Here is a 15,415-nt window from a genome sequence, read left to right on the forward strand (position 1 = left end):
AAGAGACGCTGATTTTTAACTTCCCTGATTCTGGCATCTTCTATTCTCTCTACTTAGCCTACTACATACAGTGAATCTGACACTATATTAATAGGGTTCCGTGGCCATTCCATAAAGGCCCACACCACAGCTGACAGTTCCAGAGTTTGAAGAGAGTCTCTGGGCTGTGCTTGTAGAATCTTGTGCTTCCACTGATGATCCTCACTGCCTTGCGTGATTTTCGGCCAGCATCTGTAAATACTGTGATGGCGTCATTTATGGGTACTTTACTTCGTTTGGGTATCACCAGCCAATGTTGTTGTGTCATCCATTTCAATACTGGAGAAGCAAGAGAGTGCACTGTCAAAGCAGCTCCCGAGGTCAGCAGGCTTGCTGCCAGTTCATCTGAGTTCTGCAGATACCAATCCAAGTCCACGCACTTTAAGGGCAGATATATTGTCCCCGGTTCTTCTCCAGCTATACTAAGTATCCTCTGGCATCCTTTTTGAATTAATTCCATGAGATTGTCAATTAACTGCTGAATCGTTGTCTTTGGTTGCAGACTTGTGAATAGCCATTCCAGGACCCTTATGTCCATTTTCTCCCCCTTTCTCTTTTTGCACTGCATCAGTGCACCCAGCAGTTGCCTTTGTCCATTAAGGATGGTGATGTCTATAGGGAGAGATGGATCATGGTGGTCGACAGCCTGTGTTGAGATGATTTGACCAAAATATTTTATCGGCATTGTAAGTAGCACCAGTCCTCCGATGGATCCAAAGCCACTTTCACCTCAATCTGCCGAAGTGAGCGGCTGCAAGTCCTGTGTCAAGACAAGTAGTGGCACTAACTGAGCAAGCTGGAATCTGAATAGGTGGAAATTGCATCTATGCCACTATTTGTACAGTTCCATTAAAGTCAGCATCGATAAGTCCCGGTAAAACAGTTACTCCACAAAGTCCAGTAGAAGAATGTCCAATCAGGAGAGCACCCACAGTTGTTCCAGATATAACCAATGGTCCCCGAGTTGTTGTAGGTATCCGAGTGCATCGGCTGTCAAAGAGAGTTACGTCTACTGCGGTTGCCACGTCCAAGCCGAGGCTTCTTTTGTTGCCGGTTGCAAGTCGGAGGCCCTTGTGAATGCATGCTGGTAGCTGTTATCAGGTGCTGCTGGCTCGGAGAGGGGGGTACCCTCCCCGGGGAGCTGATCACCGGAGCTGTCACTGTTGTCAGCGCGCGACGGCCCTTTGCGCTCAGCTGGGAGTTTCCCGACGAGCGGCACGCTAGGGTGCTGTGGGTTGCGGAGTTGCAGTTGTCGCACCAGACCCTAGCCCTACACTCCCTTTTCATGTGTCCTGCCTTTCCGCATCGGAAACAGTTAAGACTCTGGCTCCGTCTCGGTCTCTGAGCTTTATGCCCTCTTCCCCCTGTCAGTGGTGCTAAAGCGGCTAAGGCTTGAGTCTGTGCTTTTAGCAGCTTACCCCCCAACTCCCGCACTGCTTCCACCAGCAGGGCCTGTGGTCCTACGGCACCCTACTCATGCGCTCTAACATCATTTCAATAGTAGCATCCATAGGAAGAGTAATTAATATGGATCTAGTGGAGGAGTTACAGTTCTCCATTGCGCACTGACGAAGTAGTGCCTGCTTCATCCAATCTGGAACATCAGCTCGATCAATAGCATCTGTTACTCTATCTATAAAACTGGCAAAAGACTCCTCATGGCCCTGCTTTAGGGACATGTATGAGGGAGTTGGTGCAGATATCTTAACCATCTCCATTGCCGGCCGCGCGAGCCGCATACCTTCTAAACACACATTAGGCTCCATTTGCATCTGTATCCCGGGAGTAGCAAATGGCCCCGTACCCGTTAATTGATGGGCTATTACTCCGAACAAAGGGTCGGTGTCAGCCCGCGGGGTGTTAGCACTAATTTCGCACAGTCTCTGCCAATGGGCCTGCCATAACAACTGCTCTGACTGGCTCATTATCATACGTACTATCACCTTGATATCCTCCGGAACAAGCACACTAATCCCCCAAATATAATTTAATATCTGTTTAGTGGGCTCCCCGTGTAAGCCACTATCATTGACCGTAGCCCTTAGTTGGGAAAGGGTTTTCCAACCTATCGGGGCATAGTCCCCCCGCCAGCCTCCATCATTCCCGTGCTCATATAGGACCGGGAATGCCTGACTCACTGCCTCCATCATCCCCATATCCCCAGCACCCATAGCCTCTCTGGCCACTGCTGACCAGTTTAGCCGCGAGGGGCGCGGGCCGCGAACGACAGTGGGGGGCGAAGCAGCCACTGTCGAGCCAGATCCCCCGCCAACAGGCGCGGAGGGGAGGATGGAGGGGGGTGGGTGGGAGGGGGTGCAGCTCCCGGCTCCTGGCTGTTGCCGCCGTCAGGGTCCGGTGGAAACAAATCGGGCCCATCATCGTCATCATCATCGCAAGGGCCATCCTGGGGAGGGGCGGGAGGGGCCGCTACCGACCCGTCTCCCAAGGCACCGCCACGGTGAACTGGCACAGGGCCGCCTACGTGGGGTGCTGGTATATAGTCGACCCTGGGCTTAATGCGGCCTGCGTCAGGACTCAAGGCTTCCAGCTGGCGTGAAGCCGGAGCCTCTACTTGTTTTTCTGTTTTATACTTCTTAATGCAATCTATTACATTCTGCCATGGCTTCATCCATTTCTTTGCCCCTTTAATAACCTTATACCAGAGAATATCCCCGAGCCTGCACCACTCTTTGTCCCCAAAGAACCCGTATGAATGAGCAAACAATCCCTCTGCTTCACTAAAGGCTATTAACCCCGGCACCTGCTTAATAGCGCTAGAATCTACCTCCTGCTTTGCTAAGAAGCTCTGAAAAAAATGCAGGGCTACCCGTCCTTCCATGGTGCACTGCAACCCGCGTCCCACCGCTGCACGCAGTGCCCACTCTGGGATGTGCAGGAGCTCCACTTTCGTGCCCTCCGGATCCGTGCAGACTCCTCGTGGTCGGTCTAGGCGAAATCGCCCCCCAGCTCGGCAATGCGAAGCTGGTGCTCTCTGTCCGCCCGGTTCCGAGTCAATCCTCCGTTTGTTCGGGCGCCAATTGCTGCGGATATCAGGGTCCGAGTGGATTGCTCTCGGGCGGGGAGCACGACAGGACTCAATACATGAACGATCAGGCTTCAGTTTATTACCCGGACAGCCTTATTCTTATAGTGTTTAAGACAGGGGCGTACAGAGAATAGCACACAATCATTGGCTGAGAGCCTCAGAGAAAGACAACTTTAAGCAGTTCCCAACAATTAACAGCAGTGAGAAACCATCCTGAGGGAGGTAACTCTTGGTATCATCCTAATCCTAAGAAACCCAAACAGGAATGCGTCGGCGGAAGATGTGAAAGGCAGTGCTGGCAGGGTGTCCCCTGTTTCAAAGTGCACTTTTCCTCTCCCACTCGCCACAGACCATCTCCTGCTTTTACTTTTCTCAAGGTTCACACAGTGTAGTTTCCTTTAAGCACCATATCAGCGTGGCCAGTGCATAACACAGAGCCCAAAGGGAACACCTGCTAGCTAAACAGACTAGACTACTAAGGACAGCTTACTCTAAAAATACCTGTAGTTACAATTATCAGCAGTCCTGTGAAGCCTTCTTCACTGAAAGCAGGGTGAACAACATAATCACAGAAGTTTCCCATAGACATCTTGGCAACTTGGGTTGCTCAGCTGAAGCAGTTCATGTCCGCTTTGAGCTGTTTGTCACTTGGCCCAGGAGCATAATGACCTCCTATCAACATTTAATACTTTTCCATTAGTATATAGTCTGTGCTGCAGTGCAAACTGTGCTCGTACATATCACCGTGACCTCCCTGCTCCTGCAGCCATTTCCCAACAGGTGGATAAATAGTTATTTTGTTGATCATCTCCATGGCAATCTGACAACATCCACCTTGCTATTTTATTCCTAAGAGCTGGATCTCCTGTATAGGTCCCTTGACCTTACTTTGCTTTAAGGTAAAACTAGCTTTTAGAAGGTTTTGAATTATTTTCTTCCCTTTCTCAAAAACTTACACTGTGTTGCCTTGCAATGATATCATCAATGTATTTCAGGAATTGGAGCAGCTGTGGGATATGTCATGAGGGTGAAACAGCACCAGTGTTTGTCATAAGGGATGGAGAATTCACAGGAGATATCTCAGAGGCTGGAGAAACCACAAGGCCTCTCACAGGCCTTGGAGCAATCAGAGAGCATGTCACAGGAATCAGAGCAGATTCAGGGATTGTCTAAGGACTTAGATCCACTGCAGGGCCTGCTGCAAGAGTTGGAGCAGCCACAGGGCTCATTGCAGGTGTTGAAACAATCAAAATGCTTGTTGTAGGAGTTGAAGTGATATAAGGCTGTACCTCCATGCACCTCTCCCAAGTGCAAATTTTTCTTTTTCTTGTCACAATACGTGGATTAACCAAAGAACCTGTAGCAGGGTTTTGCACAACCACTGGACCTGTTGCAGGAACTGGATGGTCCATTTCATTGTCTTCAGATCCAAAAGTATTCTCTTCTCCTTGAGCATGCTGAAAAGCACTGAACAGAACACAATAGACATAAGCTAGCCACAGCATAATACAGTGATTTGTGTCTCAGGATTGCCAAGGCAAGAGCAGACCTATTCCAAATATTTTACTAGTTTTTCAGGATTCTACAGCTGTTCAAAGATGAAGTTCCAAACCACTGGGAGTGACCACCATCCTAGGAGCCTGCCCATACCATCCCATACTACCTTCCACTTAAAACAAACCTGCTTTGGAGCAGATCTCTTGGTGCTATTCTTAAATAACTGTTTAATTTTAAACAACCAGGAACATATTCATGACACATACTAATAGGAGTATGCTAATCTGAGCATCCCAAGGATATCCAAAATTCTGAAGAGTTTTCCCCCTAATCTAGGGGAAATGTAGATATGAAAGACTAAAGGAAGTTGAGAAATAGCTGGAAAATATTCTTCCCTGTCTTCTCCACAGCCTGGCTTTCCAAGAAGACAAAGCAAAGAGTTTAATTACTAATAGCATTAGTAATATGGTTTCCAAAACCCAGAAATGATTGAAATGTTGAATTCACACACCACATTAATTTCTCAGCTGCCAGTTTTATCGTAATATAAGCCAAGACCACATAGCATATCAGAGTAAAAACGATAATCCAACCCCAAGCGATGTCAAACAATGCAGCAAGTAAAATAAACAGCAAGTGAGGTGCTACATAATACTGTTCCACAAGAAGACTCGAAGAGATCCATTAATAGGGAAAAAGCTAATATCATGACTAGCAATTATCAAACTACCACAACACTGTTTAATCAAGTTCTGGTCAGATCTCAACCCTTTGTGCCCCTTGTTGGGAACTAAATTAACTGTTGTGGTATAACCCAACAGGTGACAAAGCAACACACAGTCATTCATTCACTCTCCATCTTCCCAATGGAATGGGAAAAAACAAAACAAAACAAAACAAAAAAGAAAGTAGAACATGGGGGTTGAGATAAAAGTATTTACTAAGACAGAGAAAAGGAAAAGGATAATAGTTATGACTATACATACATTTATATATGAATCTATCTTATTACTATTAATCTATCTATTACTTATCTATCATAAGTAATTGTTCACCACCCACCAACAAATGCCCAGCCAGCCTGTGAGCAAGTAGAAAAGCCTGGTGAAATCCAGTCCCTTTCAAACTCTCCTTCTGTATAATGTCGCATGGTATGGCACATCCCTTTGGCCAACTTATGTCAGCTGTTTTGTGTCTGCCTTTTCAGCTCTTTGCTGAGAAACTGGAATGGCCTTAGCTCTGCTTAGCAATAACTATAAACATTGGAGTTATCAACATTGTTTTTTTCTCTTAGAACCAAAAATAGCATCATACCAGATACTCTGTCAAAAATAATTATATCTCAGCTGAAACTAATTTTAAGAAAGAGGAGAAAAATCAAGTCAGTAAGGGGAAAACTAAACCTAAATTTGTAGTAAACTAAACTAAATTTGTAGTAATAATTTTTTGACTTTTTTACAAGCTACAATGAACTGAAAACCTGAGACAATGTCACTTTATAACTGTCTTTCAGATGAAGACTAGTTTTTAGGCCCATTCCATTAATAAGGATTTGGGAAAGCTTGATAGAAATATGATGCCTGAAGCTATGGAACAGGATTCACATTAGAATTTGAGCTTCTTGTTAACCTAGAAAACTAATTTAAATACACAATATGGACCTCAAGGGATTTGTTTAGTTGTTTTGGACTAGTTTTTTCCCTTTTGCTCCAGCTTCTAGATTTTATGCATTGTAAGCAAAGGAAAAACAATTTCACCAGAGACAGGGGTAGGATATTAATGGCTAAATTCCTAATCAAATATACTATACTATTCTCAAATACTATTTTCATAAACTTCAGTGAAATAATTATACTTTCCTTTCATATATAAACATATTTGTCACAGAATATTTCAGAAATTCTGGAGTCAACTTATTCAAACTTAAATTGTATGCTGTTTATTTTTCAGTGGAAAAATCTGGACTAAAAATTTATTAAAAAAAAAAAGAAACAACCTAATCCATTAAAAAAGAATATCAGCATGAAGAAATAATGAAGTTATGAAGGGCTAACGTCAATTTTGCTCCTGTTGTCTGCTCTTCCCATAATGGTAGCTGCAGGAAGGAAAGTGAAACAAGAGAAAGATGGTCCTGTAGAGGGTTTACAAATGCTCTGTGAGAAAAAAGTTCAATTTCCCTCCTTTGCTACAGATTCTTCTGAGATATGCAGTGGTCTTCATGGGATAGTATCCTCCAAAGAAAAGCACCTCCAACTAATAGTGAGGTTATGTCATGAGATCATGGCTACAAAGACCACTCTGTCTATGGCAATGTATATAAGCTTTTGATGATCTGGGCCTAAATCACTCTGAGAGAGATATGCAAAAGAGTTTTAGCATCTACACTAATCCAGTGACATGATATTAATACTAAACTAATACTATTCAATACTAAGGCAATGAGAGTCACCTATTTGGAACATTAATTCGTGGTACCCTTCTGCATAACATAAGATTTCTGTACAAAATCTGCAATGTGAACTATTTTGTTAGCTTACCATTTTTTTCTCAAATTGTTACCAGGACAAATAAAGGAAAAACTCAGCTCGTGACATGTCAGAGGTCCTTGTGTTGTTTAGTTGGATTGTATATTCAAGAACAAAGTAGACCTTTGGAGAGCCACACTAGATCTATGTTATTCAGTGGACCTTTCTGAAGAAGCAGTAATCCCACTATGAAAAACAGAATGTAGATTCTCATTCTAATTTTGGCCAGACAGGGAGAACATACTTAAAATAAAATAAAACACAAAAAAAGGTTTTCCCTTAAATTATTTAACCAAATGTTAAAAGCTTTTTCAGCAATGTTTTTCTAGTGGTGCTGACTCACTGCTTTTCTGAACTGAAGAGCTGAATTCAAGGATGAGGTCTTATTCAGAATTTTCTTGTCACTATCTGTTACATTACAAGTAGTATTAAATACAGGGAGAATACTAAAATTAATTTATATTCTGGGTGTTGTTTTAATGACAATACAAAAATGTCCATTTCAGAGTGAAAATTTCAGCAAACTTATCATCCTATCTTTAGAGTTATTATTCTTGGTTATGGTGCAACTCCAGTTCTGTTAGTGACTGCAAAAAAAGACCAGAGAAAACAAGGCCTTTGTAACAAAAGTCAGAATTCTCTATGTCACTTGCTGTATGTCATCCAAATAGCTGCTAGGAAACTTAAGAATATCCTCAGATAATCTCAAGCATTACTGTATTAATTTGCCTTAAACTGTCCTGGACTTCATCTTTTCCTACACTACCGTGAATGATGAAGTGTATCAAGTGCATGCAGAGGTGTAGTTTTTTTGTCAGTCTTGTCACGGGGTTATCCGTGACAGTGACCCAAGGGAAACCGAGAAGAGAGAGAGAAAGGGAAAGGAAAAAAAAACTTGCACCGTCAGTGGCCACGTGGCCACCTGAGCAGAGCCGCGCGCTCCAGGGGGAAGGGGAAACAGGGAATAGATGAGTCTACAAAAAAAAAAACAAAAAAACGGCACGATCTGAGAAGGAACGGTAACTTTACTAAATCTAATAAAATTAAACAATTGAGAGAGAGAGACAGTTTCCAAACCAAAAGCTGGGAGCTTATGTTAGGGACGAACTGCAGCGTAAACCCACTTGCTGAACCTCCACTGCCAAGAGAGCTCGCACAGGCAGAGAGCGGCCTAGCATCCGGTGCGGAGCTCCACCCCTCTGCTGCTCTCCAACAGCATTAACTCCTTAACTGCTGCATGATGTTCTGATGTGGAATATCGGCATCAAAACCACAAAATCACAACAACACCCCCCTAGATAATTTCAGGTGAAGTGTGAAAATGCCAAATGCAGATAGAGTAGCATGCTGTGTGTTGTTTCTCTTTTTAACTTCACCGAGCTGTTTTACTGTTCAGAAAATTGCCTCTTGTTATAATTTGAAACCCAAATGTCTTTGTTGAAATTGTGTCAGTTTATCTTCACAATGCCATGTTATAAAACACTGGAAGTTTTAGGATCATCAAAGAGAGGCTGAGGTACACTTGACCTTGCTGCTTTGAAAATGCTTAGAATTTACCACAATAAAATGAGGTGGAGGGAATATGTTCTAAATATAAATGCTATCCCTACTTTTTAAAGTACCTATAAAAAAATACCATATGTTATCACCATTCCTGCAAACAGATGTATAGATAAGCAGACTTTTAACCCTCAGATGCAGCTTGTATTGAATGTTCATAGAGTTTAGGACAGTCATTGCTGTATTGGGGTGATGTAGATGTACGTTAAGAACAGAAAATAACTTTTTTCCCTTCAGGTGAGGCTCTTACACTGCCTGCGACATGAGAGCAGAGATGACTTTCTCTTTTCCCTTATTGCTACACACAGTATTCAACCATCAAAATTCTGCGATAACTTTCAGGACAACAAAGTACTGGTATATATTTCTATGAGTTAGATCTATTCACCTCTGACACTAACAAAATGGGGTAGTTGAAATTCCACTGTGGCAGAAATACAATGAGCACAGAAAGCATTTTGAAAAGAAAGATTTTAGGGAGGAAATCTGAAGTGGTGGGTAAGTGTTTTGTCAGTTTTTTTGGGATTGTTCTTTGTTTTGTTTTGTTTTGGTTTTTTTTTTTTGGTCAGAGAGAAGGGAGGTAGAAAGAAGAAAATTAGCTATTGTTTTTTGTTGTTTTTTCAACTAGATTTACTTTGTCATCAGAGTCAGAACTTGAGATTTACAGTCTCACTTTAAAGTAGTAAGAGGACTTAAATTTTCACAACATGCTAGAACCTGTTTACAACTTTATAGGAGCAATATTTCATAACCAGCTGGTAAGACAACACCTTGCACTCATTTTTGTTTTGGGAGTACAGGACTAATTAGCATGTTTTTTTTTTTTGTTTTTTTTTTTAAATTCTCTAAAGAAATAACACAAAGTAGGTATGTTGCTGGCTTTCTGTGACTGCTGGTCCAGGATAAACACCTACTCTGCCATGCAGTTCCTGTTGCCTGTTCCTGAGTTCTTGATGCCTGCCATTTTCAGAAAGTTTATTTGCCCTTCTTCCTGGATTCTACTTTCCTACAGATACGTTATCTTTAATTGCTGCCACCTCAGGTGAAGTGTGCAGTATGTATCATTGCCTCATAAATATACAAAGCTTTTTTAACCCTATAGTATACAAATAGAGCCAATTCAAATGCTACTGTATCATTTAGGCAACAAAAGTACTAGAAAAATATTTTTTTTCAGAATCATTTTGTTATTTGAGTTGGAAGGAACTCTTAAAGGTCATCTCATACAGCTCCTCTGTGACTAACAGGGGCATCTACAGCTAGATCAGGTTTCTCAGAGACTAGCCCAGTCTGCCCTTGAAAGTCTCCAGGAACAGAGCATGCATCACATCTCTGGGAAACTGTTCCAGCTCCTCACCACCCTCATAGTAAAAAATCTTTTTCTTTTACCCAATCTAAATCTCCCCTATTTAAGTTTAAAACCACTTCTCTTTTTCCCTGCCTATAGCAGAGAGGTTGGAACTGAATGATCTTAAAGGTACCTTCCAACCCTCAGGGAATGGAGGGCCCTATATGCAGACCCGACCTGACTCACAGGGAGGTGTGCTGCCTACCTGGGGCCAGGGTCAGGGACACCACCAAAAAACTCTCAGGTCTGGTTTGTTCCTCTGATTATTATCCATTATTGATAGTTTGAGCAGGCAGTAATGAAATTGCTCAGGGAAACCCTGTGAACTATCAAAAGGGATTTCAGGGGTTTAGGGAGGGTGGTTGAAGGAGTGGGAATACAAGTGGTGTTTTCCTCTCTGCCTTTTGGGATTGTACAGTGTCTGAGGCACAAATTCAGATGTGGATGATCCAAGTAGTTTATTAAAGGTTTTAACATTCCTCATATACTTTCACGAGTTTTCCCTTATAACTTTCCCACCTGCCTTTACATGTTGACAAAATACTCCCCAAGACAGTCCTTAACTGTGCATACAGGCACTTATCCAATCAGGGTTTAGAGTTGTTCCAAGCCACACACTCTTCCTCCAGTCAGGGTCTGCCATCACACAGCTTACTTGAACTTGGTTTTCCTTTTCTTCTGAAGTGTCCTTGGTTCGCAGCCTTCCTTTCTCATGCTGTTTATCTTTGCTTCACAGCTTCTGCTGTAAGTATACTTTCTTGTATTCCCACAATTACCCCTTTTTTAGTTTATTAGCAAAATATTACATACTACAAAATAATAACACTAGTTGTATTAGTAACCATGATAACATAACCATGCCTCATACACAGCATCCCAACCATATGATTTAGAGCTTTCTCCTTCATTTTATATAACACTTTGTAACAGTATTGTTGAATGCATTTAGGTTATCACGACTTAATCAGGGCTTCAATTGTTAACACACTGAATATAAGAAAAGGGACAAGGCAATCATATTGTAAGTTCAAGAAATACTATTATACCTGTTAACTAAAGAACAAACATATGCTTCATCCATGGCCCAAGTTCCTGCAACCTGGAAAAGAATCCCTGAGGGTCCCATTCTGTTTGTACCAGTAACTGATTAGAAAGAATCTTCAACTTTTTTATACTCTTATATATTGATTTTTGAATGGTCCATAAGCTTCATACAACATGCGCCTTTTAAATACTCACAATCCTACCTGTGGTTAATAATAGAAAATTAATGCTGGCATGACTTTGTAAAGTTGTACGTCAAATAGAATCAACATCAGTGGACAAGCCTGCTAGAGCATCACTAGTGGTATTGCTTTTCTTTGACAGCTAACATCCTAACTTGGTGAGTGTGGCTTAATATTGAGTGGTGCTATTTCAGGGTATGTTTGGATCTGAGAGACAGGATGTCTCAGGAGCAGAAGCAAGCAAACTATGCATTCAGAGCAACACAGAGTGTTAGAGTTTTAGTCAATATATGCACACACACACACACATACACACACACACACAGGCATCCATTTTAGATAAATGTGGGATAGAAGTGGGAAGCAGAAACTCCCTAAGCAGGTGCATTATTACCTATTGACTTTTGAGAAATAGCAAACAGCCAGAAAGCAGAGAGAGAAGGAACATGCCAGCAGTGGATGCAATAGGTAGTGCCAGTAGGGTATCCCCTGCTTCAAAGTGCATTTTTCCTCTCACACTCATCACAGATTCTCTCCTGGTTTTACTTGTCTCAGGATCTGCACAGTTTTTTCCAATTGTACACTCCATCCATGTGGCCAGTGCATGATACAGAGCCCAAGTGGAACATCTGCTTGCAAAACAAAATAAACTACTAAGGTCAGCTCTCTCTACAAAACAAAATACTTACAGCAACAAATATCAGTATCCTTTCAGAATATTTTGTTCCTTCCCAAGATAATTCTTCAGGCAGGGCCCTTTAGGTCCCTGATACAGGTGCCGATTGAAAGAACCAGTGAACTAAAATATCTGTTGGGCAATATTCAAAAAAGAGAGTGAATCGTACTATAGTACAGGGTCATTCCTTTGCTTGGGATTCCTTTCCAGGTTTTGTCTTGGCAATAAGAAAAGGCTAATTGATATGCAAATAAAATCATAACCGATAATAAAAAGATAAAATTACAATAAAAGAACTATTTCCATAGATTCCAGCAGTGGTAACATCAAATCCTGCTCAATTTATACTTAATCTACTACTAAAAATAGAAGAAGCAGCACACAACAACCTGAATAATATATAATAATTTTAATTATTAAAGCTACATCGGTAACACAGGAAAATCACCCACTTTTGTCATACTATTACCCATGCTGTTATTGTGATACCATCCAGTGGGTAATCCAGCTGTTTTTCGTCACTCACTATGGCACGCGTAAGTTATTTACAATACCACATATTACAAAACAGTAAGAAACACACAGTCCCAGGTATTATGAGGGCTGGATGCTATTTTCTGCCTTGAGATGAGGCTGAAAGTATTGCGCTGGATCCCATGTGGGGCCAGTCCCTGTGGAAACACAAGTATATCCATGACCCCTAGTTATCAGTGGTAAGAGACCTTCCCAATACCCTGTGGTCACATTCTGAATGTGGCTGTTCCTTAACCACTGGCTGTTCCTTGAGCATTGGGGAGGCCCCAAAATGACCGCCTACTTGAGTTGTATCTGTATGATCATGATTCAAAAAATTCAGCACAAGCAAACCCTTGTGGTGTGTCTCCCGTATTCCCCCTTTTTTGTTTATTAAGAATACATTATAATGTTTGATGAGCACATTCAATGATAGCTCATCCAGTGGGAGAATGAGGAATGCCTGTAACAAGTCTAACTCCCTGTTCTTAGAGGAAAATTTTAGTGGCCTTAGGGCTATATGCAGCTCCATCATCTGTTTTTATAGTATCTGGGATCCCCATAGAAGCATAAGCAAGTAATCAATGTTTATGGGCATTGAGACTGCATTCACTTGTATGTGCTGTGGCAAACATGTAAGAAGAAAAAGTGCCTATTGTTACATGCACATATTTTAGACGTCAAAATTCATGAACATGAGTGACATCTGTTTTCCATAGTTGAAAAGCTGCTGTGCCACAGGGATTTGTCCCTGTTTGAGGCAAACTGGCAATTGCCTGACAGTCCAGGCACGTTAGAATAATGTTATGGGCTTGATTCACTGTCAATTGGAATTGTTTCTGTAAGGCTTTCCTATTCTGACAGAAAAACTGATGGGAGAGTTGTGCCTGTTGAAATAACTGAGGGGCAGCAATGGCAACTGCGGTTTGATCAGCCTTACGGTTGCCCTCAGTTAACAGAATGGGCAATGTAGCGTGTGATCAAATATACATAATAAAATAAGGGAGACTACAGTGAGAGACATAATGCAAAACATTATTGATCTGTGCAAAAAAAGCAGGGTTGTTAACTTCCTTAAGAAAAGATCCTTCAATTCACTGAATGATACCTGCAACATACAAAGAGTCAGTTGTTATGTTAAGATTTTGCTATGCAAAAATTTGAAAAGCTCAAGCAACTGCAATGAGTTCTACAACTTGAGGTGACCCATCGGTGATATGGACGTCTGACTGCCATCGTGTAGCATCCACACACCAGAGAACCACTGCTGGGTGTGTCTCGCTGGAGCTATCTATAAATACAGTAACAGCATTAGGTACTGGAAACATGTGAAAGTAAATTATTTCTAGTAAGGGACAGATCACTCAAATTATGCAGTAACTGATGTTTGGGGGGGATGAGTGGAGATTTGTATGGTAATTATACACAGCCACAGCAGTTTGCAAAGCGAGCAAATGTGTAAGCATCCAATCTAGATCTTTTTTAGTAGCAGGTATGTAGATGCAATCAGGATTGGAAGCTCGTAAAATTTGTAAACAATGTTGACCTTGCTGTATTAGCACTGCAAACATCTGCACTCACAATGTAATGGTTTTTGAAAATGTATGTGGTAAAAATATCCATTCAAGGATGATTGAGAAGATCTTAAGGTATCCCACTGACATAACAAACTATATGCTTGATAGGAATCTGATATTATGATAAGAGACACTGGAAGTGACAAACACGATGGCTGTATTGATGTTGCAATGAAGTTATTACAGCACCTAAGCACTGTAGTGCTTTTGGTGTTAATTGTCTTTTAGAGATTAAATCTGGGTCTCCTTCAAGTAGCTGAAATATAGGGTGTAGCTCATAAGTTCATAGGTTCATAGGTTCATTAGGTTGGAAAGGACCTACAAGATCATCTAGTCCAACCATCCTCCTATCACTATCTCTATCCAACTACTAAATCAAATCCCTTAGCACCTCATCTAAACGCTTCTTGAACAGCGCTAGGGATGGTGCCTCAACCACCTCCCTAGGCAGGCCATTCCAGTGCCTGACCACTCTTTCAGAGAAAAAATGTTTCCTCAGGTCTAATCTAAATCTTCCCTGGCGCAACTTGTGGCCATTCCCTCTCGTCCTGTCGTTATTTATCAGGGAGAAGAGGCCCACCCCCTCCTCACCACAACCCCCCTTCAGGAAGTGGTAGAGTGCAATAAGGTCTCCTCTGAGCCTCCTCTTCTCCAGACTAAACAATCCCAGCTCCCTCAGCCGCTCCTCATAAGACTTGTGCTCCAGACCCCTCACCAGTTTTGTTGCCCTTCTCTGAACACGCTCCAGGTCCTCAATGTCCTTCTTGTAGTGAGGGGACCAAAACTGAACACAGTACTCGAGTTGCGGCCGCACCAGAGCCGAGTACAGGGGGATGATCACCTCCCTGCTCCTGCTGGCTACACTATTTCTAATACAGGCCAGGATGCTGTTGGCCTTCTTGGCCACTTAGGCACACTGCCGGCTCATGTTAAGCCGAGCATCAACCAACACCCCCAGGTCCTTTTCCTCTCTACATTCTTCAAGCCATTCTGCCCCAAGCCTATAGCATTGCATGGGGTTATTGTGGCCAAAGTGCAGGACCTGGCACTTGGTCTTATTGAACCTCATCTCATTGAGCTCAGCCCAGCTATTCAGCCTATCCAAATCCCTCTGAAGGGCCTCCCTACCCTCAGGCAGTTTGACACATCCTCCCAACTTGGTGTCATCTGCGAACTGATCACTCAATCCCCTCATCTAGGTCATCAATAAAGATATTAAACAAGATGGGCCCCAAAACTGACCCTTGGGGGACACCACTTGTAACAGGACGCCAGCTGGATTATAGCTCTTGAGTAGTAATACCCAGAAGCCCTCACAACCAATTGAGGGTCCCTAGTAATTTTTGAAGGTCATTCAGTGTCTGCATGTGAGGTACTATTTTGAGGATTTACAGCTGAATGATGTGAG

Source organism: Cyrtonyx montezumae, unplaced genomic scaffold (assembly GCF_038088225.1).
Source record: "Cyrtonyx montezumae isolate F1298 unplaced genomic scaffold, pur_monq_1.0 scaffold_8, whole genome shotgun sequence".
Lineage (NCBI taxonomy): Eukaryota > Metazoa > Chordata > Aves > Galliformes > Odontophoridae > Cyrtonyx > Cyrtonyx montezumae.